A 26,486-nucleotide genomic window follows, 5' to 3' on the forward strand; every position below is an offset into this window, starting at 1 on the left:
CATTTCTGTTCGCTCATTGGGTGCTTTTGGAGCAAATACTTAAAAGAGCAAATTTTAAAATTCAGTTTCTGGGAATACACATGTAACTGTGAAATTTGCTTTTTGTGAACATTCCTGGAACTAGAATTCAGTTGCATGAATATTTATAGAACATGAACACAAAAGGAGCATGAACATGGTTGAAGCAATTGTATTTCAAATTTCAAGCCAATAGTTGTGGAAATACTTTTTTAGAGCATCTGTCTTACTCGGGTTCCACCTTTCCCACTCTGGACATCCATGGTTTGCAGCATAGGGACACCAGCAAATTCCTTAGGTAATCACAGGTTTGACACAGTAGTTTCCATGGAGTGCTGTACAAAAAGCGTTGATTCGAACACCAGGTTCTATGGTTTGATTGGGATCTGCAGTGGTCACCTCAAATAGGCAGCTGTCAGCTTAGATGTAGATCTGAAAATGGAGCTACAATGGACCATTACTGCTCAGAGGAGAAAGAGATGATTAAAAGGAAACAATCACTATTATTATGAAAATAGCTTATCAAATCTTGACCTAGAATGGGAAAGGAGGGTTGTCAGTTAGTTCTGCAGGCACGAGGCAACTGACAAATAGATCAATGTTTTTGAAATACGCATACTACTGTTAGGGATTAAACTGGGGCACCAAGAGTGTGATATTTTGCATCAGTGAGTGGGAGGGGACAATAAAGAAGAAATACATAGCTACATTTTTTTTCTTTTTTAATTTCTTTAAGATGTGCCCACATAGCTGCAGCTGTGAGTGGGAGCCTTGAGAAGCATCACTAAGGCAGGAGCGGGCATGTGAATTTAATTAAACTCCACTAGGCAGGTGAGGCTGGAGTGCTAAGTTTTGTTATTCGTGAACTTTCATGATGCATTTTGATTTCGCCTACAAAGACATTATTTTCTCTTTCTCACACACACACACACACGCACTGTCTACAGGGAAAGAACATTGAAGGTTATGACCAAACCAATTAAAACTAAAATGAGGAAATTCAGACATTTGGAAAGCTAATGGCACTTTTCATCTTCAAAGCATGTTATGAACGTTACCTAATTAAATCCCACCACATTTCTGCAATAGCTACATATCATCAACCCTCAATTACAGATGGGGAAAACTGAGGCACAAGTAATGATGGTCCCAATTCAGCAAAACACTTAAGCAATTGCTTAACTTTAAGCATGAGAGTAGTCCCATGGAAGTTAAGCATATGCTCAAATGCTCTGCTGAACTGGGACCTTAATCACTTGTGCCTCAGTTTTCCCCATCTGTAAAATGGGGATAATGAGACTGTGTGCTTAAAGATAAGCACATATTTAAATATCTTGCTGAGCTGGGTCCAAAGTAATTTGTGTAAGGTAGAGAAGGAGGCAGGGGTAGCAATGCAATTAGAACACAGTAATTCCTGGCTCCAAGTCCTCTGCTTAGACCATTAGACAAAGTGGCATTCTAGTCTTGTCCTTATCTGATGGTGGTCTGAGGAGATGAATGGTCCCAGCCAAGTAGTTGGTTCAAAATTTGACATCCTAATGTGCAGGAAGGCTCTGAGAAATGCTGAACATGTGTCAGTGCTTCAGCAAAAAGGAGGGGTGTAGACTCCTAGCTAGCAGTGGCTGGGGGCCAGGCTATGCCACCTCAGCAGCAGATCACACCTTCTAGCTGCTACAACATAGCAGCTGGTCCTCACTACTAGAGCTCTGCTGATGCTAAGTAGAGGTTCTCTCTTAATACTTATGCAGGGGAAATTGAGCAAAGGCGCAGAGCAGAATGTGGCTGTGTGCATGTTGTACTCTCTGTTTGCTCCCATTCCACCTTCTACTCAAAATTAAAGGAAAGCTGTTAGTCTTTAAGGTGCCACAAGTACTCCTGTTCTTTTTGCGGATACAGACTAACATGGCTGCTACTCTGAAACCTGCAGTGATTGGTTCTGCCATCCTGAGTCACACTGAGTAGTATCTTACTCTTCAGATCAGAAATTGGCATATATTTATTTACTTACGAATAAGGGGACCAATAGCCACTCTGCTAGACCTCAATGGAAGTCCCACGTGCTACGGAACTGGCCAGAAAGAATGTATACAAAATGCATTTCAAGCAATTTTTAGACCTACCTTTCATTGTTTTCATGGTATTAGTGTTGGTATCTCTACATGGCAGCTGGGAGCAAGCGTCCCGGTGGGGATAGACAGACGGGCTAGTGTGCTAAAAATAGCAGTGTGGCCGGGGGTAGTTTGGGCAGCAGCTCAGGGGGTCCAGAGGATTCGTACTCCAGCAGCTAGCGCATGCTCCCCACAACTGCACTGCTCTTTCTAGTGCCCTAGCTTGAGCAGAGCTAGCGTATGTCTGTCTAGCCAGGCTAGGAAGCACGCTCCCAGCTGCGGTGTAGATGCACCCTCAGAGACAGCTTCCGTCTTACTGGTGCTCCCCAGGAAGAACCAGTCTAATTACATACCGTAGTTTGTATTTAAGTTTTGCTACTGTTTTGTTGAACTTTGATTAATGATGGTTTAAGAAGCGCTGTGATTTCTTAAGGCTGCCTCATAACTGTGTCCCCTACTAATAGTAACCATTACCAAGTTCCATTCACACACACAATTGTTTTAAAACATACTGAAACGTTTGCCGCCGGCCTGCAAAGCCACCTACTTCTCTGACTGATTCCTGTGCAGAATGATGCTCTTCCCTGCCTGCTCCATGTCACTTTCAGCCTCATCATCAAACTGGCACTTTCAGTAATGTAATCTGATTATTTATTTTTTTAACGCTCATTATAATTTAATTAAAATAAACCCCAGTTGCTAACGTTTTGGGGATTTTGCTTTGCCAGCTAAGGGACATTGCTGGAGATCTGGTTGTTCTACTCAGACCTAGACTATAGGAGTCAATTGATGAATGGCTGTTTGAAATACAGCATCCCTAAGTATCAGTTCTGTCCCCCGTGTGATTGAAGGTGTAATGGTACACTTCTTGGTGAGTTCATTTCTAAACCCAGGGCAGAGTAGCACCAGCCTGCTGATGGCATTCAACTATATAGCTTTTGATCCATGAGCCTGCAAATTGGTTCCCTGTTCTGGAGCTGTAAAGCTAGCTGGATGCAGCTGTGCTACCTTATTTTCAACTTTGGTGAAAAGCCTTGCTGCTGGGTAGAGGTCACTGCTGTCTCTCTTTGTGCCCTTGCTTGTTGAGGTGATTCATTGGGAAGTAGCAAATGAGGTTAAGATTTGTGGTACTATTTTCAAGCAGACCCTCTCCAAGGGAAGCTGAATGTGATGCAAAAATGTTGTTCCAGTTGCACAGTCTTCTCATGCTGCACCCTTTTTATCCCACTATGACCCCACAACAGCAGTGCATGTCCTTGTGACCCCACGTGGCTCAGTTAGCTGAATTCATTCTTTGCCAGGCTTACAGCAGGGCACCTCCATGTAGTGTGCTTGGAATGCAGTAGCACATCTGTTAATTAGTTTGAGAATCTGTGATCATATTACTCCGCCCTTGACTTCTTTATAGTGGCATATTGAATGCAAGCAGATACTGTGGGGTTCCAAAGCTCTAGATGGTACGGGCTCTGGTGAGATGAGAGATCTGCTTTCTGGCTGTGTCTTTTCCCCTTACATTTTCTCACTGGTGGTAGCAACATAGGGAATACTAGTGTAGACAGAACCTCAGTGGCCATCAGTATTTTTTGTCAGCTTGGATCAAATCTTGCTGACCTGATGGTAAAAATGCCAGCAGATGCTAATGTTTTGTCCACACCACCACCCTAAGGCTAATGTCTGTAAGAATATTGAAGATATTTTCCCCTGGAATAACCAGGAAGACGTGTAGCCTCACAGATGTTATCTGTATGGCAATCCTTGGATCTTGGGTGGGATGTTCTCATGGAAAGCTGCTCTCTCTACGTTATTTCATGGTAGAGCTGGCCACTTCTTTTTAATCAAAAAGTTTTGACCAAAATGCCTTTTAAAATTAAATTTTCACGTATTTTTTGATTCTTTATAAAATATATTGGTTCTTCACTGAACAAAAAAAGTGGTATCAGATCTATACAATTTTTTTTGTTTTTTGGTGTCCTCCTCCATGGCTTTCTCTTCCTCCCCTTTTCCAGTGGGAGGAAAAATGGGCGAGAAGGTGGGGAGAGGAGGGAACCAGAATTTTTTTGTTTATTTTGATGAAAAAACCTGCAGCAAATTGTGAATGAAATGAAAAATGCCTGCTATTTTTCTACTCCCTACCCTCCCTGCCGGAGCCTTGCTGTCAATGCCTTCTCTTTCACCTCCATTCTTCAAAGACTTCTGAATATGTGAAGCAGGAATCCCTTCAGAACCAAAGCTAATAGAGTCCGACAGGTATTTTCCAGCAGGTGCCCAGAGATCAGATGATACTGTGTAGAGTTACCACCATCAGTTCCAACCTTTCCTCCCAGTAATACAAGGGGCCTACCATCAATCTAATGTAGGTCCCGCCCCATGACTCATCAGGTCCCACCCATATGTTACCCTAAGACCTGCCCCTAGGGTATTGCTTTTGGGGTCAAGACAGACACATGACCAGAAGCAAAGAGTGCCATGTGACCCCTCTAAGAACTCCTCCCACTGCTCTCCACCAATTAGGATGGGGGTCACCCTTGTAGGACCTCCCCGAGAGGAGATTTGACCATTCAGGGGGTGTTCCAGGCAGGGGCGGCGGGCGCTGCCAAGGCTGCAAGCCAAGCAGCGCGCGCCGCGCCGCCCGCTCCCCCCCCAGCCCCCGGGTCCCTGCGGCTCCGGCGGGCGCGGGGGGGGGGGGGGGCTCGGTGGCGGTCCATGCCTGCGGCATGCGCGCGTGCGAGAACACCCGGAAAAGCGGACCGCGCCTGCGCGGCTGCGGGAGGAGCTCAGCGGAGCCGGGAGACGGGGACCCGCGGCGGCACTGGGCCGGCGGCAGCAGGTCCGCGTCCCGGGCTCCGGACCGCCGCCAGCATGCGCGGCGAGGAGCTCCACCGAGCCAAAACTCCCCCCCAGGAGCGCCCGCCGCGGGCGCTGGGCGCTGGGTGCCCTAGACCGCCCCTGGTTCCAGGGCAGGTTGATCCATCTGGAAGTGGATCGTGTGACCCTTCTAAGAACTCGTCCCACTGCCCTCTACCAATAAGGATGGGTTTCAGCCACAGAGGACCTCCCCAAGGATGGATTTGACCAATTGGGGAGAGTTCTGGGGCAGGTAAACCAACCAGAAGAGGGTTGTGTGATCCCTCTAAGAGCCCCCACCCATGCCTTCTACCTATTGGAGTACAGCACACACACCCCCCCCCCCAGAAGTTCCAGCACCACGCAAAAGAGGCCATTTCATTCTAAGAACACGTGTTTTAGAAATCATGGAAATGCTGAGAGGAAACATGGACTTCTTCACCACCCGCATGAGAACTTCAGACTTTGTTTTAGCTCTGAGGGCCTTCAACCACCCATGGAGGAAGCTCTACATCGGCAACAATTCCAAGGTGAAGGATGGAGAAGCCCTGGGGAGCCCTTTGGCCCAGCCATTGATGGATACGCTGGAACCCTATCCTGAAACCCAAGCATTTGTGAGACAGTCCAATGAGCGTGATGGCCTCCCATTGTCCACCCGTATGGAGGCGAACATGGCTCATGGGAGTCATTGGTGGACCAAGTGAACGGATAAGATGTCACTCAGGTAAATGAATGATTAAGAAGTGACAGTCAAGAATGGGGTGTAATAGGGTTAGGAACTGACCCGGGGTTGCATAAATCTTAAAAACAAGCAGTGTGGGGCTTACACTGTTTATTTTCTGAAAATCTCTCGTCTCGACAGTTCAGTGATGCCTTTCTAGAGGCCTTTGAGAACTTACACATCAGTAGTCCTGTGGGAATAAATCTATTATGCATCTGCTGTTTTTGCTTGTGTCTGAGAGACAGATCTCAAGAGGAAAATCTGGAAAGGACAAAATGGAAGAATGAACCAGCTCAGACTCACTAATGGTAGGGTCATGGTGTCCGTTTTCACAGGTGTCTGTAAAAGGGCATGTTAAACCAGGCGATTAATAAAACTTGTTTAAATTTGTCAATATGAATGTGTCTCCTCCATATTCATGTTAGTAAAAGACGTACAAGTAATAGTCATGTCTATGCAGACGGTTCTGTTAAAGACAATATATTACACCCCCGCGGAAGTTGGGAGCTTCAGAGGGGTGAACCCTCTTTTTCAAGCAGCCAAAAAGCATAGTAAAACTTTGAATAGAAGACAGATAACAGCTTGGCTTTCATACCAGGACGCTTACGCTTTTTACAAACCGTCTCAAATAAGTTTTAAAAGAAACGACCATTGTTTCAGATGTGAATGTGCAATGGCAAGCAGATTTGGTGGATATGCACCGGTTCTCCAAACACAACAGTGGTTTTAAGTACATCTTAACAGATAGACATTCTATCCAAATATGCCTGGGCCTTAGGCCTAAAAGACAAGACATGTGGTGAGGTATCCAAGGCCTTTAAAGCTATTTTCAGTGAAGGTTGTGTGCCTCAAAAATTACAAAGCAATCAGGGGAAAGAATTTTTAAACAAACCTTTAAGCAGATTGTTAAAGCAGCACGGTGTTCACCATTTTGTTACTTATAATGAAGTCAAAGCAGGGGTTATGGAGCAATTTAACAGAACTTAAAAAGCTAGAATGTGGAGATATTTTACAGCCCATAACACCTTTCACTACATCAACGTGTTACCTGACTTGATAAAGAGTTACAACCAGAGCTTTCATAGAACTGTATGTAGCAGACCCGCTGATATTAACCCTTCAGATTCTCTGAAGGTATGGAAAACGGTTTACAGAGATGAGTTAAAAATAAATCCGGTTGTTCCCCTTTTAAAAAAGGCGACCATGTGAGACTATCTAAAACCAAAGGAGCTTTTGAAAAAGGTTATGAACAAATGTTTACCAATGAGATATTCATAGTGGATGAAGCCTTAACCAGGGGCCAGAGACCTGTATACCGATTAAAAGATTATGAGCGTGAGAGTGTTACTGGATTTTTTACCGTGAAGAATTACAAAAAGTAAACCCCAAATGCGTCAGGATTTACAGGATTGAAAAAGTTCTAGCGGAGAAAGGAAGGGGGAGAAAAAAGCAGCTATTAGTGAAATGGTTGGGGTGGCCCGATAAGTTTAACAGCTGGGTGGAAGCTTCTCAACTCTGTGACATTTAGACATGAACAAAAACTATTCCTCCTGCAAAGAGAGAGAGAAAGAGAGAAATGAGCGACGGCGGGGTTTACATCACTTTGCCCAGCAACGCCAGCTCTGGGGTTTCTCCCCAAAACACCAGCTCAAATTTTACAATACGGCTAATTAAGCCCTTGGATCTCCTGGGTGCCTGGGAGGTGGGGTTAGTGGAAATTACAATATCCACACAGCTTGAACATTATCAACGAAGACACCCATTTTGAAATCACCTTTGGAGATTGGGTGTGGAGTTTCATCCTATGACAAGGTTATTACTCGTCCATACCTGAATTACTGGATCATATGAACAGTACAGGGAAGAAATAGTAGAGGAAGCAATAGTGGATGGGAACCTGGGAGGTAGTGACCATGAGATGGTCGAGTTCAGGATCCTGATACAAGGAAGAAAGGAGAGCAGTAGAACAGAGACTCTGGACTTCAGAAAAGCAGACTTCGACTCCCTCAGGGAACTGATGGGACAAGGTCCCCTGGGAGAATAACATGACGGGGAAAGGAGTCGAGGAAAGCTGGCTGTATTTTAAAGAATCCTTATTGAGGTTGCAGGAACAAACCATCCTGATGTGTAGGAAGAAAAGTAAATATGGCAGGCGACCAGCTTGGCTTAACAGTGAAATCCTTGCTCGTCTTAAACACAAAAAAAGCTTACAAGAAGTGGAAGATTGGACAAATAACCAGGGAGGAGTATAAAAGTGTTGCTCAGGCATGCAGGAGTGAAATCAGGAAGGCCAAATCACGCTTGGAGTTGCAGCTAGCCGGAGATGTTAGGAGTAACAAGAAGGGTTTTTTCAGGTATGTTAGCAACAAGAAGAAAGGCAAGGGAAGTGTGGGCCCCTTGCTGAATGAGGGAGGGAACCTAGTGACCGAGGATGTGGAGAAAGCTAGTGTACTCAATGATATTTTTGCCTCTGTCTTCACAGACAAGGTCAGCTCCCAGACAGCTGCACTCTGCAGCACGGTATGGGGAGGAGGTGACCAGCTCTCTGTGGAGAAAGAAGTAGTTTGGGACTATTTAGAAAAGCTGGACGAGCACAAGTCCATGGGGCTGGATGCGCTGCATCCGAGGGTGCTAAAGGAGTTGGCTGATGAGATTGCAGAGCCATTAGCCATTATCTTTGAAAAATCATGGCGATTGGGGGAGGTCCCGGATGACTGGAAAAAAGCTAATGTAGTGCCCATCTTTAAAAAAGGGAAGATCCAGGGAACTACAGGCCAGTCAGTCTCACCTCAGTCCCTGGAAAAATCATGGAACAGGTCCTCAAGGAATCAATTCTGAACCACTTAAAGGAGGGGAAAGTGATCAGGAACAGTCAGCATGGATTCACCAAGGGCAAGTCATGCCTGACTAACCTAATTGCCTTCTATGATGAGATAACCGGTTCTGTGGATGAGGGGAAAGCAGTGGATGTGCTATTTCTGGACTTTAGCAAAGCTTTTGATACAGTCTCCCACAGTATTCTTGCCAGCAAGTTAAAGAAGTATGGGCTGGATGAATGGACGGTAAGGTGGATAGAAAACTGGCTAGATGGTCGGGCTCAACGGGTAGTGATCAATGGTTCCATGTCTAGTTGGCAGCCGGTATCAAGCGGAGTGCCCCAAGGGTCAGTGCTGGGGCCGGTTTTGTTCAATATCTTCATTAACGATCTGGAGGATGGTGTGGACTGCACCCTTAGCAAGTTTGCAGATGACACTAAACTGGGAGGAGTGGTTGATACGCTGGAGGGTAGGGATAGGATACAGAGGACCTAGACAAATTAGAGGATTGGGCCAAAAGAAATATGATGAGGTTCAACAAGGACAAGTGCAGAGTCCTGCACTTAGGACGGAAGAATCCCATGCACTGCTACAGACTAGGGACCGAATGGCTGGGCAGCAGTTCTGCAGAAAAGGACCTAGGGGTTACGGTGGACGAAAAGCTGAATATGAGTCAACAGTGTGCCCTTGTTGCCAAGAAGGCTAATGGCATTTTGGGTTGTATAAGTAGGGGCATTTCCAGCAGATCGAGGGATGTGATCATTCCCCTCTATTCAGCACTGGTGAGGCCTCATTTGGAGTACTGTGTCCAGTTTTGGGCCCCACACTACAAGAAGGATGTGGATAAATTGGAGAGAGTCCAGCGGAGGGCAACAAAAATGATTAGGGGGCTGGAGCACATGACTTATGAGGAGAGGCTGAGGGAACTGGGATTGTTTAGTCTGCAGAAGAGAAGAATGAGGGGGGATTTGATAGCTGCTTTCAACTACCTGAAAGGGGGTTCCAAAGAGGATGGATCTAGACTATTCTCAGTGGTAGAAGATGACAGAACAAGGAGTAATGGTCTCAAGTTGCAGAGGGGGAGGTTTAGGTTGGACATTAGGAAAAACTTTTTCACTAGTAGGGTGGTGAAGAACTGGAATGGGTTACCTAAGGAGGTAGTGGAATCTCCTTCCTTAGAGGTTTTTAAGGTCAGGCTTGACAAAGCCCTGGCTGGGATGATTTAGTTGGGGATTGGTCCTGCTTTGAGCAGGGGGTTGGACTAGATGACCTCCTGAGGTCCCTTCCAACCCTGAGATTCTATGATTCTATGCTATCTGGACCGCCTGAGGAGGTCATGAACTATGACCCTGTGGGTAGAAAAGTTTGACTTTCATATAAGCCTTTCCTCCCGACAGCTTGCACCCATATGTTTTCAGGCCGGTTGACACAAACTCGGTGATGTGTTGATCTGGCAGGATCTCACTTGTGAGGTCCCCTAAATAATCCCCCAGAGGAGGGTTCCAGTCACCCTCCCTTTTCACAAATATCTCCGAGTCAGTGGTAGAGGCACCACTCTTGCAGCCTATCTAGCAGGTTGTATAGTTCTAAGCAGGCATAAGCAGTGGTGAAACAGGCTATGAAGAGGTTGGTATTGGCAGAGACCGAGTAGCGGTCTTTTGCATGCTTCCAAGACACGTCAGGGTCTGTCACGATGCTAATATTGGGTAGGTTTGTTCTTTGGCCGAATTTACCCCACAGAGAATTTAAAAACAGTTTAGCAATTTGGTTCTTAGCGGGGTTCAACATGTTCTCATGTTGGCGTAAACGCACGCCTTCTTTCCAGTAGAAATCGTTAACAATCTTATTTTGTTTTTCTTCATCTGTGCACCAGCTGGGATACCATGAAGCCACTTGTTTCTGGCGGAGGTGTAATTTTATGTACTCTGAAAAGAGTGTGTCAGATTTTTCATCAAAATGCCAGATTTCATAGATGTTAGCCACCGCGTACCCCTTCGCTATGGCTGCGTTCAATTCCACTGTGCACCAAGTCCCCAGGATGGCCATTCTCCATCAGTATGGGTGCATGTCTCCTGCTGCTCAGTTTCCACATAGGTTCGGCATAGTGGGAACATAAGTTTGCCACTCAGTCTGACAGGTAACAATGGGAAAAAGAGGCCTCATGCAGGGTATATTTTAACTTTTTTGCAATTCCAAAATAATTTGCGAGGGATCCAAATTTGTCATGAACTATATCAGGGTATCTTATATGGTATTCTTGGTTTTGTTTACAAAAGGGTACAGGCTGGTAAATCATAATAGTGGATTTCTTCACTGGGGTAAGGTTTGTAATATAGGTGGATAACGTTAGTCCTCCCCCCAAAAAGAGCAACCCTAGGCATGAGATGCTGAGGTTGCTGGGCTTTGTTTAAGAAATCTGCAAGCTCCCTGTCTGTTTCTATCATCACCACCCACTTGTGCTTCCAGACAGTCCTCACTACATAACCAAGTCTTTTCAGATAGTCAGTCTTGAACTGCGTCTTGTAATAAAGAAACCTAAGAGTTGTCGCCATCATAGGGTTCTGTGCTTTTCCACAATAACAGGTGACACAGCCGTGGAAAAAATACCCGTTATACTCAAAGGCTGTGTGGGATAACTGTCAATGATGGGATAACTGTCTAGAAAGTAGGGGCCTACCTGTAATTCCCCACCCCGTAAAGCATGCCGTATCTGTATATTTTCTTTGTGAGCAGTATACAACAGCCACTGGATAGAGGGGGTTGAATATCTTTCTGCCTGTGATAGTTGTCTGGAGGGAGAAGAGCTACTGTGTTAGCCTGCAGAAACATAAACCTGTACATAGCCATGCAGACAGATGCCAGCATTATGTACCGGAAAAGATCTATACACAATTTTACCTCTGTGAATTTACCAGGGCCTCTCTCTACATAATATCTCAGGTCTCTGTCATTTTCATGATCTCTTCTCTGTACAGGATACAGGCCCATCTCAAAATTTTGACACCCTGCTGACAATAGTACACCAGCTCTTTCTGCAAGTCAGATGTCTCATATCTGTTGTCCCGAAATTCTGCTTTCTCCCTGGGCATCATGCTGTCTATGCCATAACACACCACCCTGGGGATAAGCCCCATGTAATTTTGGTTTTCTAAAGTGTGTTAAAATTTTTTGGGAAATTCCCTTTGCAATCTTCAAATCCCATTGCCTGCGGGAGTTTGCTAAGCTTCCTGGGCAAGAAGTTTAAAGAGTCTATAAAATGAATACCCAGGGACTTAACTTCCACACACATTAGTTTACTACCCTGAGTTATCAATCCTATGCACATCTTTTTCTTCAGTAACAGTCTAACTGAAAACAAAGGGTGGTTAAATTATGACTCTCTAAACGTAACTGAATGTAATCGTCAGGGGCTACCCTACTGTGAATGCCATCGAGAACTAACTGTATCCCCCTATGCATGGCTTCAATGACCTGCTGAGCTGAATTTATGTGCTCAAGGTTGACAAAAAGAAATTCTGCACAATACACCGACCCCCCCAAATCTAGGTAATTCCTGTTGCCAACTTCTCACTCGCTCCGTATACACGTCTGTTTGGGGAGGGGGTCTGCATCTGTATTTTCAGGGTTACTTGGGAGTTCCTCTATGGGACCATCAGCTGTGTCTTCTACGTCAGATGCTATTTGAGAATCAGACTCCGAGGGGCCACCACGAGGATCATCAGGAGTAGACAAGGACCTATCTAGAGAGCCTTCTGGGGAATTTTCTAAATCAGACTCTGTATGACAGTCACCACCGCCCCACAGGTCAGATTTCGCCTCCCCATTCTCAGACACACCAGTTTGAGAGCCTCCAATAGGGGCATCTCTTTTTGTTTTTTTCTCCTCATCACCTCTTTACCCTTTTAAAAAAATTTTACAGCAACCCTGGCCCGTAACTTTTGGGCAGCCATCCGTTTATCCCCCAAATGCTGTCCCCCCATTTGTTTACACCTTAGCTGATGTGTACCCTTCAGGATGCCCCTTTTACCCAGGTCCCTTTTCACAACTAGTCATGCCTGCTCAGAGCCACCCTCTGGAAAAATTGAAGTATTTTTCAAAAAATCATTCAAAAAGAGCTTTTGCATTTTTGATGTAGTTTCCAGTCCTCCTTTCTTTTAGAACCCCTAAGGATCCAGCGTCCATCAGCTTTCTGAACGAAGCGTCATATTTTTCCCAAATCTTTTTAGAATACTGAAGACCTGTGCCAAGCTTCCTGTGTTGAGAGAATGGTTCATAATAATTTTCAGATACTTCATAAAGAGATACCCCAGCATCACAGGCGCTTTCAGTCCTTGGTTTTTCTCTGTAGGGTGTGCTCTGAGTTTGTGAATATGTGTGTTTTTGTTCACAGTTTTCTCAGGGTTTGGTGTGGTATTGACCGCTGAGGAACTGGAGTTGTGTTTGCATGGTTGCAATACCCCAGCATCACAGGAGCTTTCGGTCCTTGTTTTTTTTATTCACAGCCTCTACAGCCTGTGCTCCGGGTTTGTGAATATACGTGTTTTCACTCAGTTTTCTCAGGGTTTTGTGTGGTGTTGACCGCTGAGGAACTGGAGTTGTGTTTGAGTAGTTGCTTTTTACCAGAGTCTTTTGTTTTGTCCTTGTGTTTGACACATACGAGCTTTGGACTGCCCTGATGCTTTGTCTGCGCTCTTGTGCTGTTTTGCGTTGGCATTGTTGTTGTTAAGGGTCTCAGAGCAGAGTTCTGGTGGAGGTGTCCCTGTAGCTCTGACTACAGCATTGTCAGGAGGGCTGCCCAGGCCTGATTAAGAAAAACAGAGATGTTCCAATTTAACATCAAATAAACATTTTACAAAACTTAACATCTTTCTCACCCACACCTATGTATTTGCTTAAAATACAAAACCTCATAAAATAATCAAACCAATAAGCAAATTATATTTACCGGGATTCATCCATCCATCAGCCATTGATGCTGGTGAATTTTCCTTTTTAGCTGTCTCTTTCCTTTTTCTTTTGAGCTTCTTTACCCTCTGGTCTAAGAATCTCTCATGTTTTGACCGTATTGTGGAGCAGACAACATTATTATTATAAAACACATGAAACTCTCTTGTAAACTTAAAAAATAAAATACTCATTTGGGTGTTTTTCTATTTAAAAAAATCATAGCTTTAAAACAAAATAATCCATTCCAGGCTGTACAACAAACACAGGGTTTGGTTTGTTTCTACCACTAGCGTTTCTCTAAAGCCTAGACATTTTTTAATACAAGCACGTTTCCACCAGGCACCCAAAAACAAAATGTGCAATAAAATACTTTTTAAATCCCCCACCATAACTATGTGTTGCGCAGGCCCCCTAAATCACCAACAACAATTTAAACACTAACTAATTTTAAAACAACCCGTTTTAAAAACACGTCACATTTTGCAGAGTAAAAAAACCCTGTTAGTTTGAAACAAACCAAACCAACAGTTTGCAACCATATACTTAAAAAAACCCCACTCCTATGTCTTGCATAGTCCCCTAACACGCACAGACACACACACACAAACCAACCCAGCAGTTTTAAACACACCAAACCAACAGTTTGCAACCAAATACTTTTTAAAATCCCACATTTATCTCTAGCATAGGCCCCCTGAATCACCAACAACAATTTAAACATTAAAACTAATTTTGAAACAACCTGTTTTAAAAACACACATCACATTTTGCAGAGCAAATAAAACCCTGTTAGTTTGAAACAAACCAAACCAACTGTTTGCAGCCAGGTGCTCAAGGAATCCATTTAGAAGCACTTGGAGGAAAGGAAGGTGATCAAGAACAGTCAACATGGATTCACCAAGGGCAAGTCATGTCTGACCAACCTTATTGCCTTCAATGATGAGATAACTGGCTCTGTGGATATGGGGAAAGTGGTGGATGTGAGATACCTTGACTTTAGTAAAGCTTTTGGTATGGTCTCCCGCAGTATTCTTGCCAGCAAATTAAAGAAGTATGGATTGGATTAATGGACTATAATCTGGATAGAAAGATGGCTAGATGGTCAGGCTCCATGGGTAGTGATCAATGGCTCGATGTCTAGTTGGCAGCTGGTATCAAGCGGAGTGCCCAGGTGTCGGTCCTGGGACCAATTTTGTACAACATCTTTATTAATGATCTGGATGATGGGATGGGTTGCACCCTCAGCAAGTTCGTGGATTACACTGAGCTGAGGGGGGAGAGGTAGATACACTGGAGGATAGGGATAGGGTCCAGAGTGACCGAGACAAATTGGAGGATTGGGCCAAAATAAATCTGTCACATGACCCTCTTTTGGATGGGTCACCCCGCGCTGGAACTCCCCCTGATTGGTCAAATCCATTCTAGGTGAGGTCCTCTGTGGCTGAAACCCATCCTGATTAGTAGAGGGCAGTGGGAGGAGTTTTTAGCGGGGTCACATGACACCTGTTGCTTCCGGTCATGTGTACATCTTGACCCTGGAAGTAATACCCCTGAAGGTGGGGCTTAGGGTGACAGGTGGACGGGGCCTGAGAGGGTCAGGCAGTGGGGACTACCTTTGATTGATGGTAGGCCCCTTAAACTACTCCTCCCAACCAACACACAAAGCTTCTCCATTGAGGAGTTTTCTCTGGCGTGGGAGTGATGTGGGGAGGGCAACGATGCTGCAATGGCTTTTCTCAACTCTAACAGTTTTGCGGTTATCATGGCAGACACCATGTTATTTTCATCAATTCGGTGCTTAAGCAGAGAGGATGCTCTGGTTCTAAGCATGCCAAGAAGTCCAGCATGGCAAATTATTCAGCAAATATTTTGCTTTTTCAAATTTGGTCTGCATATCAAATATGTGTTTAGCTGATAAAAGCCTAACAGCTCCTTCAGAGTCCCTTACAGTCTATCAGCTAAATACTAAGTATTTCCCAAATTCATTCACACTATATCCAGTAGATCTTAATAAATCTCTCTTGTCAAAAATTCACTTTTACAAGAAGTGTCTAAATATGGTTTCATCAAGAAATTAGTTTGCTATGTAAATGCTTCGTGTTTGAAGAGGTAGCATGTATACCAAAATGCAGCCTTAGATAAGAGGCTATATTGACTCTTTCAGGCCTAGTATCATGTGTATGATAAATATTATTGTGGTTCAGAATTGTTGTACTTTACTGTATACACATTTACCCGATAAGCCATATGGTCTTTCACATCAATAAAATGTGTCTGCAGTTTAAGAAAGTGATGTATCCCCCCCCAAATCTATGTACATTTGGCTACCTGTAATGGGTACAAAGCAGGAGTGGATTTACCATGAAACAAACCGTGCAGTGGCATGGGGCCCCCAGTGACAAGGGGACCCCCCCAAAATGCAGGACAAATATCTGATAACCTGCCCCACGTCCCAGCCGGAGGCACAGAAGGGCTCAGGCAGGCAGGTTGCCTGCATGCCATGGCTGGTGGCTCCATGCCGCTCCTGGAAGCGACCAGCTGCTGGCACGTCTCTGCGTGCCCCTGGTGGGGGGGGCTCTGTATGCTGCCTCCACCCCAGGAAGCGCACGCAGACCTGCTGTGCCCCCCCCCCCGGGTTGTGCAGAGATGTGCCAGCAGCAGGGAGCCCCTGGGGTGGGGATGTCTCCGCGCGCTGCTCCCAACCCAAACACCGACTCTGCAGATACCATTGGCTGGGAAGTGCAGCCAATGGGAGCTGCGAGGGTTGCACCTGCGGGCAGCAGCGTGCGGAGACCCCCGGTCCCCGCACCTAGGAGCTGCTGCCAGATGGGTGTGTGTGCCGGTCGCTTTGGGAGTCATGCTGCCTGAGGTAAGCACCCCTTCTGCCCCCTCCCACACCCCAACCCCCTTACCCAGCCCATAGCCAGCCCCCCCTGCACCCCAACCCCCTGCCCCAATCAAGGTACCTGACTTTATTTTCATTTACTTCCCATTACTTATAGGAGGAGGATGAAGACAAAAAGAATAAAAAATGGGGAGTTGGGTGGGAGATTTGAGAGAATGTTCTTTTTCTTGGCTGGGTCCTGAGGGGGGGCCCTGAAAATGAAGCTGCACACAGGGCCCCCCCTAACTCTAAATCCACCACTGGTACAAAGAAGCCATTATTACTCAAGAATGCATAATTAACAAAGCCCACTTCCACATAGGTATGTATTTACATGATCTCAAGTAGATAGCTATGCTGCTGGGGTTTCAAAGACCTTATTCATTTCTAGGGAACATTTTGACAGAGAAACCACATATCAAGGGCATTAAAGTTGGTGAAACCAATCAGCGATGGAGTGGCAATTTATAGTAGCTAGTTACGGCTGCGTTTTTGTCCACATTATTGCCGTTCTATTTTTTTACTCCCTCTGTATTGTTCAGATAATACAGTCCATATAAGGCCTGATCCAAAGCCCACTTGAAGTCAATAGAAAAACTCCCCTGGACTTCAAAGGGCTTTGAATCAGCCTCATGTTTTCTTCCTGGCTGCAAGCATAAGGCCCAATAATAATAATTGGTGAAATGCTTCTCCCACTCCCAGATGGCCAAAGGTCAGTGGAATTACTATAGTTCAGCTGTATGCAGGATAAGGGATAGCATTTTTCATTCATAAATTTCAAAGAACTTTACAAAGGAGGTCAGTATTATCTTTCCCATTTTAGATATGGGGAAATTGAGCCACGACGAGGAAAGGAACTTGTCCAAGGTCACCTAGCAAAGCAATGGTAGAGGTTTGAATTGATCCTATGTCTCCTAAGTCCAGCCAGGTGGCCTCCCCAGCCCACTCTATAGAAGCTCATGGTGAGGGCAGAGGGGTTGGGAATGTGGTCAGTAGATTTGCAAATTGCATGAGGCTATTGGCCATAAAATCTACTCAGAAAGCCAGCCACAGCTATTACAGTCCAAGAGGGAGTCTTCACAAACCCTGTGCTGCCGTCCTTCTTCATGCAAAGCTAATTTACTCTGGCTTTGCACAGTATGTGTGAAATATACTGACGAGAGGGAAATTTCGCCTTTCCAAATATAGGCAATTCAGCATTCTACAGAAAAGACTCCAAACACCTTAAGAACATTACTGGAAGTTGTGCTTTGAACCAAGGCTGTAGAATACTGTAGTGCTGTATTGGTTTTAAGTAAGGGAGCCCCTGGTACATAGCGGAGCTTCCGCAAATATTGGGGAAATGCATTCACAAACATATTAACTGACAAATCCCACTCCAAATGAGCCAACCATGGTCATGCCCCTTTTTCTTCACTATTTGCACACATTTGTGTGAATGGGATTTTAATTGGGGAATAATTGTTCTTCCTATGAATACTCGCATTTGTATGCTAATAGGGTACTTGTACGTGAACAAGAGCATTTAGCTGTCATTCCATAGTTTCCTGTTTACACAATTTCAGTCACCCAATCACGAAGCATAAACCAGGCCATGTGACCAGTCACACAGTGTGGCTAACTAGTAATGAATAGTCAAAGAACAATTCCCTGAAATTGTTCCCTCTAAACTATCAAACAGTTGCGACTGATGAAGAAATCCTTCAGAATCAAAGTGATGAGAAAAATGGGCTGAACCCACAGAATTAACTATCCGCCCACAGGTAACAGGGGGTTGTGAGTGACCGCCCTGCTGCCCATAGTACTAAATGGGAGAGGAGCTGTAGTTGTATCCTCGATCAAAGAGGGGGTGGGTCTTAGTGTGAGGAAAGGGGGTCGCATTATGGAAAAAGCTGAGACCTCCAAGGAATTATTCCTGACTAATAGTTTAAGCAGTTCTAGCATAGGCCATCACTTGGCATCTTAGGACCCTCCAATGGCGCCAGTGGGCAGATTAAGAATCTAGTTCCAGCAGGTGAGGAATGAACTCTGACATCCTGCTGTGTTCCAGGGTTTTTGTCAGTTTAATAGTATTTAAAAGTAGTTTTGCCTTGACTGGCTAAATTAATTCCACAAAGCATGCAGTTGAAATGTAAACATTATACTACTTTGATTTCCTATGAATATAGAACACATGCTGTTATGAAAAGAACGTACAAGATTGCCATGCTTCTAGAAATCAAATGCTAATTGAGTCTGGACTGAAGGATACAACAAGCTTTCTGACCATTCAATGTGGCCATACATAATTTGCAAGCATCTACAATAATCATTCTTTGAAATGTTTTCTCTTTCCCATGTATTTTCACCCCTTGGAACAAAGAGAGCCAGAGCGCCAGTTCCTAGTTCTACTACATGGTGCTGTGGCTGCAGGCCTGGTCTAATTCTGTCTAATGCAAGGGAGAGATCACTATTACATCTGTGCTCCCCTTCACAACTCTCCTCCAAGCATCAGTGTCCAGATACTCAGCTCAGCTTTTTAAAACTCTCAGCTATGTTGTAAATGTGCTATTGATGCTTTATGGGCTACGTTGCACAGTGCGTTTTTGATGAAAATGTTCTTCTCTCCTATGCATATTGAGTCTGTATATCAAGCCTGGAATGAGAAAATAGCACAGTCATGAGCCTGAAGCTTCCATAGCATCAAAATGAAATCAACGGGGATGCAGGTACTTTATCTTCCCAACAATTATCACAAGCATCAGCCCCTAGAGTGTGTGTTTATGCGAGAGTGGGGATAGGGGCATGGTTTTCAACAGCAAGCAAGAAGCTGGCTTTCAGATTCACTGAAAAAGGTAGCTAACTGTATAGAAACTCCTTCCCTAACTGGGGAGTTTGGCTTCTAGATTCCTTCTCTTGATTTCCACCCTATGATATTTTGTGTGGCTTGATTATTATTTAATTAACTAAAAAGAGAGAGAGAGAGAGCAGCTGAATCCCATTCAAAATTTTGCTGTTTTTAAATGGAAAATTAAAAATGAAAGAAGGCAGCAGAAACCCTGTAATTGTAAACATGCATCTTGACTAGTCAGTGCCTGGTATAGCAGTGGCTGAAGGCATAGCTCCACTTTCCCTAGCACATGGCAGTTCAGGAAGGACACATGAGCAGAGCAGAAGGGCAACTACACCGCTACCTCCATATAACGCCACCTGATATAACACGAATTTGGATATAACGTGGTAAAGCAGCGCTCCGGGGGTGCGGGGCTGCGCACTCCGGTGGATCAAAGCAAGTTCAATATAACACGGTTTCACCTATAATGCGGTAAGATTTTTTGGCTCCCAAGGACAGCGTTATATCGAGGTAGAGGTGTGGTTGGAAAAAATAAGTCCTATCTTCCTGCTGTCAAACCTTAGCCTATTCAGAGAACTAAACTCAAACCTTCTTAAATACCTGGAATTGGATATATTTCCCTCCCCACCACCACCCATTTTGATGTATACCATTTGCTCTTTCAGATTCTGAAAATCACAAAACAAAGGCAGTTCTGAAGGCATTTCCATCCTGAAATGGTAGTGATGGTAGGGATCTCACGGACAAATGATTCCCCTGAGACTCCCAGCACAGAGTTACAATGGTCAAAAGGCTTTGAATAAACATCTGACCACCTTCGGGCTGCAGATCCAAACCAACCCAAACTCTGAACCTTTAGAGGCGCTCTCATTGGTATTATTTGTTAAGCACTAACAATATGTTCTGTCCTCAACATGACAGAAAATACAGATGCTCCCTACTCTGAAGAGCTTTTGGCCCAAACAATATAGGCAAGTCCAGTGTAGGAAGTCAATAGGAAGGGAGGTTGATTTTCAATCTGAACACTAAAAAAGAAATACATCAGAGTATAAGCCATTATCTAGCTGATGGAGGTCAGGAAGTTTTGTTTAGTTTTGTTTTGCATTTTCCTCTAAAGCAGTACTGGCCACTGCCAGAAGTGGCTTGCAAGCCTGCTCCACTGTGGCAATTCCTATAATGATATTATTGACTAGCGTGGATATTGTGCAAGAAGTGGATGTTCGGCAGAGTAGTGGCTAGACTGGCTAAAATCTGGAGGACATCTCTTTTGCACATTTTTCATTTACATTTATAAGCATTCCCATTTCCAAATGGTTTCTGCACATGCCATTGAAAAACAAACAAGCTTGGTATTTAGAAGTTTTTTTCTCCATGCCTTTTAACCTGACTGTCTTTAAACAGCCCACATCCTCCTTCGATCTGTTCATGTTCAGCATGGAGATTTGTAAGGAAAAATCATGCCATTTAAAAATAAAAATAGTTGAGCTGACTTCTGCACTGTTTTCTTTAATCAGCATCAATACAACTGATAACTGAGTCTTGATTACACCTCTTCAAAGGACACCCCCTGATTTTGCTTTACATCCCTGATTTTTTTTTATTTTATATTTTTTTCACTCTTTCCCGATTTCTCGGTCACAGAGTTGAGGCTCGTTCTTGCTTGAAATGGATTTACTTGCTTCTCAAGGGCAGGTTTTTTTTCTTACAGGGGCTGTGGGTAAATGTGCTCCCTTTTCAGAAGAAGCCTGAAATCCCACTCATCACATATTCCTCGAGTCCTTTTTTTTCCCCCCTCCCAACCCCTGTGGAGAAAAAGATTGGGCCAGGAGTCATTCCTCCCGACCTCTCCCCAGCCCCCATGGAGCTAAAGGGCAAGGGGTCATTTTCTCAGATTCCCTTTGGCAGAAAGAACCAACGGTCACCCCTCCCCCGATCCACCCTGTGTGGATCTGAGACACAAATTCAAACCCCTTTGAAAAGGGAGGGGAGACAATGAGAGACCCTCGCTTTACCCAGCCTGGAGAAGAGCTGTGTGTGCCTTGAAGCTCAAACCCATTCAAACTTAGCCTTGGATGCAAGGCTCAATGCTTCTGTGAACTTCAGCAGATATGGGCAGCGATTGCTCACCCAGTGGAGGAGCTGCCACAGCCCCTGCCTCACAGCAAGCTTCCCTTGCTAGCCCCCAAATGTGCCTTCTGCCTCCAACAAGCTCCCAGCCGCCCCTCCCTCCCTTCTTCAAAGGGATGGCCTAGGGCTTGGTAGGGAATAATGAGGGGTTGTTGGGGGCGGCGGGTCAAAGAGACTTGAACCTCTCAGTGAACCAAGCCTGGTTTGCTTCCAGGCTTTGTGAACCAAACAGCAGGGTTCGTTTAGCGAGCCCCTTTACAAAGCAAACCCTACGGGGCACATGCAGCCTCGCTGTGAGCCATTTTCCTTGCCCACTGCGCTGTCACTCTTCCAGCCCCTCTGTGGATGCAGGAGGTCTACTTAGGGTTACATGCTGTTTCCCAGGAGGGAAGAAGAAACTGAGGGATCTTACTTGAGCATCCGGCCTCCTTAAAGGAAAAGACTCTTTCTCCTGCTTTCCTGGGTGAGGGAAAAAACGGGGACTGGTTTTAGTTAATTCCCTTGACTTGGCTTTGGAGGAAAGGAAGGGCAGATCAATGGTTATTTCACTGGCTTCCTGGCAGAAGGCACAGCAAGAGTCACTTCCCCTGACTTTGTCCCATCAGCAGGGAAGGGTACTCTGTATCAGTGCCATGGTCCACTCTGTGGATGGACAGATTCCTTCCCTTCCTTCCCCCTCCCCCGAAGAGGGGAGGCTCTCCTGGCTCTCCTCTGTTCTCTCCCTCTGTCTATACAGGAACTAATGACCTGGCCTCCATTTTGGAAGGAGACGATAACTAAGGGGGAGTTTTTAAGTTTTATCTGTGAAGGCTTTTGGTGGCGTGACACAGGCTGCCAGGGCACTGTGGAACTGGCCGAGCAAAGCTTTTAAAATAAAAGTGAAATACAGATATTGAGCCACATTCCATGTTCAGTTACACTGGTGAAGGTGTCTGCTGCGGCTACAAATGGGCTCATTTCACTTGCAAATGCTAAACAAGACATAGTCACCTGCTTTCCTAATTGTCCTTCCAGATTCTAATTGTTGTGGATTATTCCTTTAGGACCTGGATCTAAAGCCCACTGAAGTGAGTGGGAGTCTTACCACTGATTCAATGTGCTCTGGATCAGGCCTTTTTTGTGCTGCAGTTGTTTGATTGCTCCCCAGAAAGATCACTGAGGATTTAGAATTAGGTTCCCCAGCAAGAGATATGCTGTTACAGATGATCTTCTGAGTTTTAAGTCTTAGGGCCGAATTTCGCTCAGAGATACGACTGTGCAGCTCTCATTGAAGTCAAGGATCTGTTCTTTTCTGCCTTCAAAGAAGGAAAAATAGGAGGGAAGGCAACTAGGAGACCAGGGAAACAGGAGTTGCATCATGCATGCTTATCTTGAAGCCAGAATTTGGCCCGAAGGTTAAAGTGGAAAACACACGCCTAAATTATCAAGATGTATTAAAAACACAGCCTTTGGTATTTAAAAAGAGAGCAGCGGTAAACTGCTCACAAAAGCCACATGGGCTTCTCCTTCCCCATTTGCTCATAAGGCTCATTGAAAAGGAAAACAAATTAGGCAACATAAATTAAAATGAAACACGTGCCTGGAACCTGCATGTGCAACGTTCACCAGCTTTTTGCTGATTTCTTTGACGCACTCCAGGTTTGTTTACAGTGGAACCAATTTATAGTGATCATTGAAAAAAAAATCAGAACAGCTTTCCTTTAAGCAGATGTTCATACTAGAACTATGATTGCAATTTGCACATTTCAATGCACTGAAACAATTCAAGACTTTCATGTTAAACTACTGCTGCAGAGGTGGTTGCATGTTAGTGTGGACTGACTTAATCCTTATTCCCTATCTTGCCTATCCCAAAAGGGATGATGTGAGGCTTGATTAATTAATTATTGCAAAATGCTTTGAGATCCTGGAACAGAAGTCTCTATAGAAGTGCAAAATATTATTGATGTTATTATTCAATGCAGTTTCACTATAGCTGAGTTCATCATGGATGACTTTAATCATTGCTTTATGCTCATTTACAAGAGGAGAATTTAGTCTTTACAAATAAAAAGAATGCATTATTCTACAGTTTGGTTTGAAGTGGTGCATAGCCCTTCGACTAGTTCTCTGTTCAGAATTCAATTTTGCCCTCTGGATCCATTACTATTCATGGACTTCAAGGGAAGCAGAATCAGTCCTTCTATGTTCCGCACTTTGTCTTGAACTGAACGTAGAAGAATTTCTTATGTCGTTATTATTTAGTTAAGTTATTGCCACACAACTGCTTGTTAAGATTTATACAATGAATTTTATCCATTGTAGGTTCCCCTCCCCAAATGGAAAGTACAAATCCACTTAAAATGCTGAGATCTTTTGACTTCTGCCAGAAACTTTGATCAGAATAAGAGGATAAGAAAACCATTTGCTTAAGTTGTATGATTCTAACAGCTCATTAGAGAGCACTGTGCTTTTTCAAAATGAGCATGCCTCTAGCTCTGCGTTGAATCCGTCAACGTTAAGAATGAAGGTATGGGACCACTTAACCATCTTGGAAGGCAATTTCTTATTTTTAACTATGTAGACCACAGGGTTCATTAGATTATTTTAATGAACAGTCATAGGCCCAATGTTCAAATTCCTCTCTCATTTTGTGTCTAATTGCAACCAAAATATGAAATTACCAAATAGAGCCACCCTACCAAGGAACTGAAATGTAAATTTCAGTCAATAAGTGCAGTTTCATTGTGAACTATTGTTGTTTTTTATAAGGTAGCATAAATATTTTGATTTCAGTTTGAACCCCTGCAAAAAGCCTGCTGTAAAATAATCTTGAATGGCTTCTCTTCAGATTGGAGGAAAAACAGCCAACTTTAAATAAAAGAAAAGCATTATAATTAGGTTTACTGATTTCCTGGGAAACTGAATTATTAATACAGGGATTTTAGCCACTTTTTGGTACCAAAAAGTAGTTGGGAATATGATGCTTTTCATCTGTGGAATCTCAAACAGCATCACCTGACAAAGCAGGTCATTTGCAATACTTTATAAAATATATGGGGGGAGATTGGAATATATTTTTCAATCATCCCCTGGCAGCCTTTACAGCTTTAGTCAATTTATGCATCATCTGTAAAGTTCAACATAGGGCACTGGGTCCCAAAATGTAGTTTGAAGCATCCATAGCAAATCTTCTAATCTTGGCTTTCACTAGCTGAGCAACGTATGCATTAGAGTGGAATTTAGGATAAGCTTTCAGGTTGAGGGGCAAGACATTTACTCAGATAACCTACCATATCTTGGCTTCAAGTGCAATGTTCAGCTAGGGGTAAATGATTGCTTTTCATTTTTACCAAAGATAAATGATAAAAGGTAAAGGTTTATATGAGGATTTATATGCCTCTGTATCTGCAAGTCTGTACAGTACATACATGCAAATATAGCATCACTTTTAAAACTTAGATTAAGTGCAAATATTCCAAGTACAACTATTCTCTTATGCCAGCAATGATTAAAATCATATTCTTTTACAGATACATGTTTCAGTCCTATACCTTTAATTGTCGGAGAGTGTTTATGGGCATAATAGCCTTATTTAATCTAAACAAAACTCAATATCATTCCTCCCTCTCAAAGAAAACATGATGGAAATCACATGAGTTTAAGTTTGTGTTTGTAATGCTGTTATGACCTTATATCAGTCAACAAAACTTCACCTCAGAATTGCATGCACAAGGGCTCAGGGCTTTCTTTCTTTTCTTTTCTTTTTCTTCTAAACCCTTTTGTTTCAAAGTATAGATTATACCCCAAAGGATTTGTTATTGTTTTCTATTTCCATTTTGGCTCCGTATGTCTTCTGCAATTTCTTTTCTTTGTTCTCCCTGGTGTCATTTCAGGACAGCCAGCATATCACATGATGTAAGATAAATTTTTAGCATTCACAAAATGATTATTATGATTGTAGATACAGAATGTTACAAATTTAATTCACAAACTGACCGTTCCAAAGGCAGATCTCATAGTATCTTTCATTTGTGAAGTGTTATGACTTGAGTTGTAGTAGTAGCTTCAGCTTTGTAAAGGTCTGGGCACTATAAGGACACATTCACAATTAGGCCGTTTCTTACAGCTCAGCATCTGATGATTTAAAAAAAAAGAAGATGAGGTTCCTATAGGCTTTGTGGCTAACCATAAAAACAGTGTAAAACATTTCAAGGGTACTTGTTCTCAACAGATTAGTGATTCTTGGGATAAAAGAGCATTTTAAAATGTAGTTTCTTGTTTACAATAAAACAATCTTAAGTATTAATATTATTATTCCTCTAGAATCAATCAAAAGACTGAATATTTTAATATTAACATATTTTGTACTTAATCTAGCTGTGTTTTTAAGGTTTTGTTGAATAGAGAGTCAGATTTACCCAGTATTTCCTATAGAAAAAATCAGCACATCAATGACATGGCCTCAGATATTTTTGTCCCAGTCAATGTATTAGTTGTTAGTGAGAATTCCAATAGCAGATTAGTAGAAAACTAGGCTCATGACAGTATTACCAGTTGGTTGACAATATTTCTGTCTCTGTCGCCCTCCTGGATTGGTTAAGTGGAATCAGAAAGCCTAACACTGGATTGGCTGGGATTTGCTGCTGTTGCTATGACTCTGTTGCTAGGATCTCTGCTGTCTCCAGGCCCTGCAGGAAACATGTAATGAATTATGGATGGTTGATTTTCTCAAAGAGACCTGATCTGTAATGCAGATGAGCTCCAGGTCCCCCCTTTTCTTCTGGGTTCTTAAAAAAAAAAATCAGAGTTTTAAATCAGAATCTGGCATTTGCGTAGTCCCCAGTCACAGCAGTGACTCCTGAATACTGATGTTAATTCTTATGCAAAAAGAGGGCCAGAGGTCACTATCTATTATTGGTTCAGGAAAAGCTTGTAGGATTTTCACTGAACTCTGCGACCCCTTGGGGTATTTGTATTTATTTATTTATTTTTGTTTGGAGACAAAATAGGATATAAACACTGCAAGTGGTATTTTCTATGACTTTTAGACAGGAAATTGTCCCCTGGACTGCCGTGAAGGGGGGTGGGGGTGGGGGCGGGGTTGTGGTGGCTAGTCTGGCCAGAGGACTAGCTATTAAACCTTTTTTTTTTTTTTGTGTCCACTTAGTATAAGGTGTCTTTGCCCAAATATGATCTACGCCCCTCT

The 26,486-nt window shown here is 43.7% G+C and overlaps 1 long non-coding RNA gene across 2 annotated transcripts; it reads right to left on the reverse strand.

Moving 5' to 3' along the window:
* Positions 1-273: 273 nt before the first annotated feature.
* Positions 274-25,825, reverse strand: LOC120396416. Of its 2 annotated transcripts, XR_005593117.1 has the most exons (4): positions 25,699-25,825; positions 25,277-25,414; positions 21,711-21,757; positions 18,585-18,973 (listed from the first exon to the last, which is right to left on the reverse strand). It is a non-coding gene; the product is annotated as an uncharacterized LOC120396416 (long non-coding RNA). The 2 variants fall into 2 exon arrangements; XR_005593116.1 differs by lacking the exons at positions 18,585-18,973; positions 21,711-21,757 and adding an exon at positions 274-462.
* Positions 25,826-26,486: the final 661 nt, after the last annotated feature.

The sequence above is a fragment of the Mauremys reevesii genome, linkage group 2 (genome assembly GCF_016161935.1).
Source record: "Mauremys reevesii isolate NIE-2019 linkage group 2, ASM1616193v1, whole genome shotgun sequence".
Lineage (NCBI taxonomy): Eukaryota > Metazoa > Chordata > Testudines > Geoemydidae > Mauremys > Mauremys reevesii.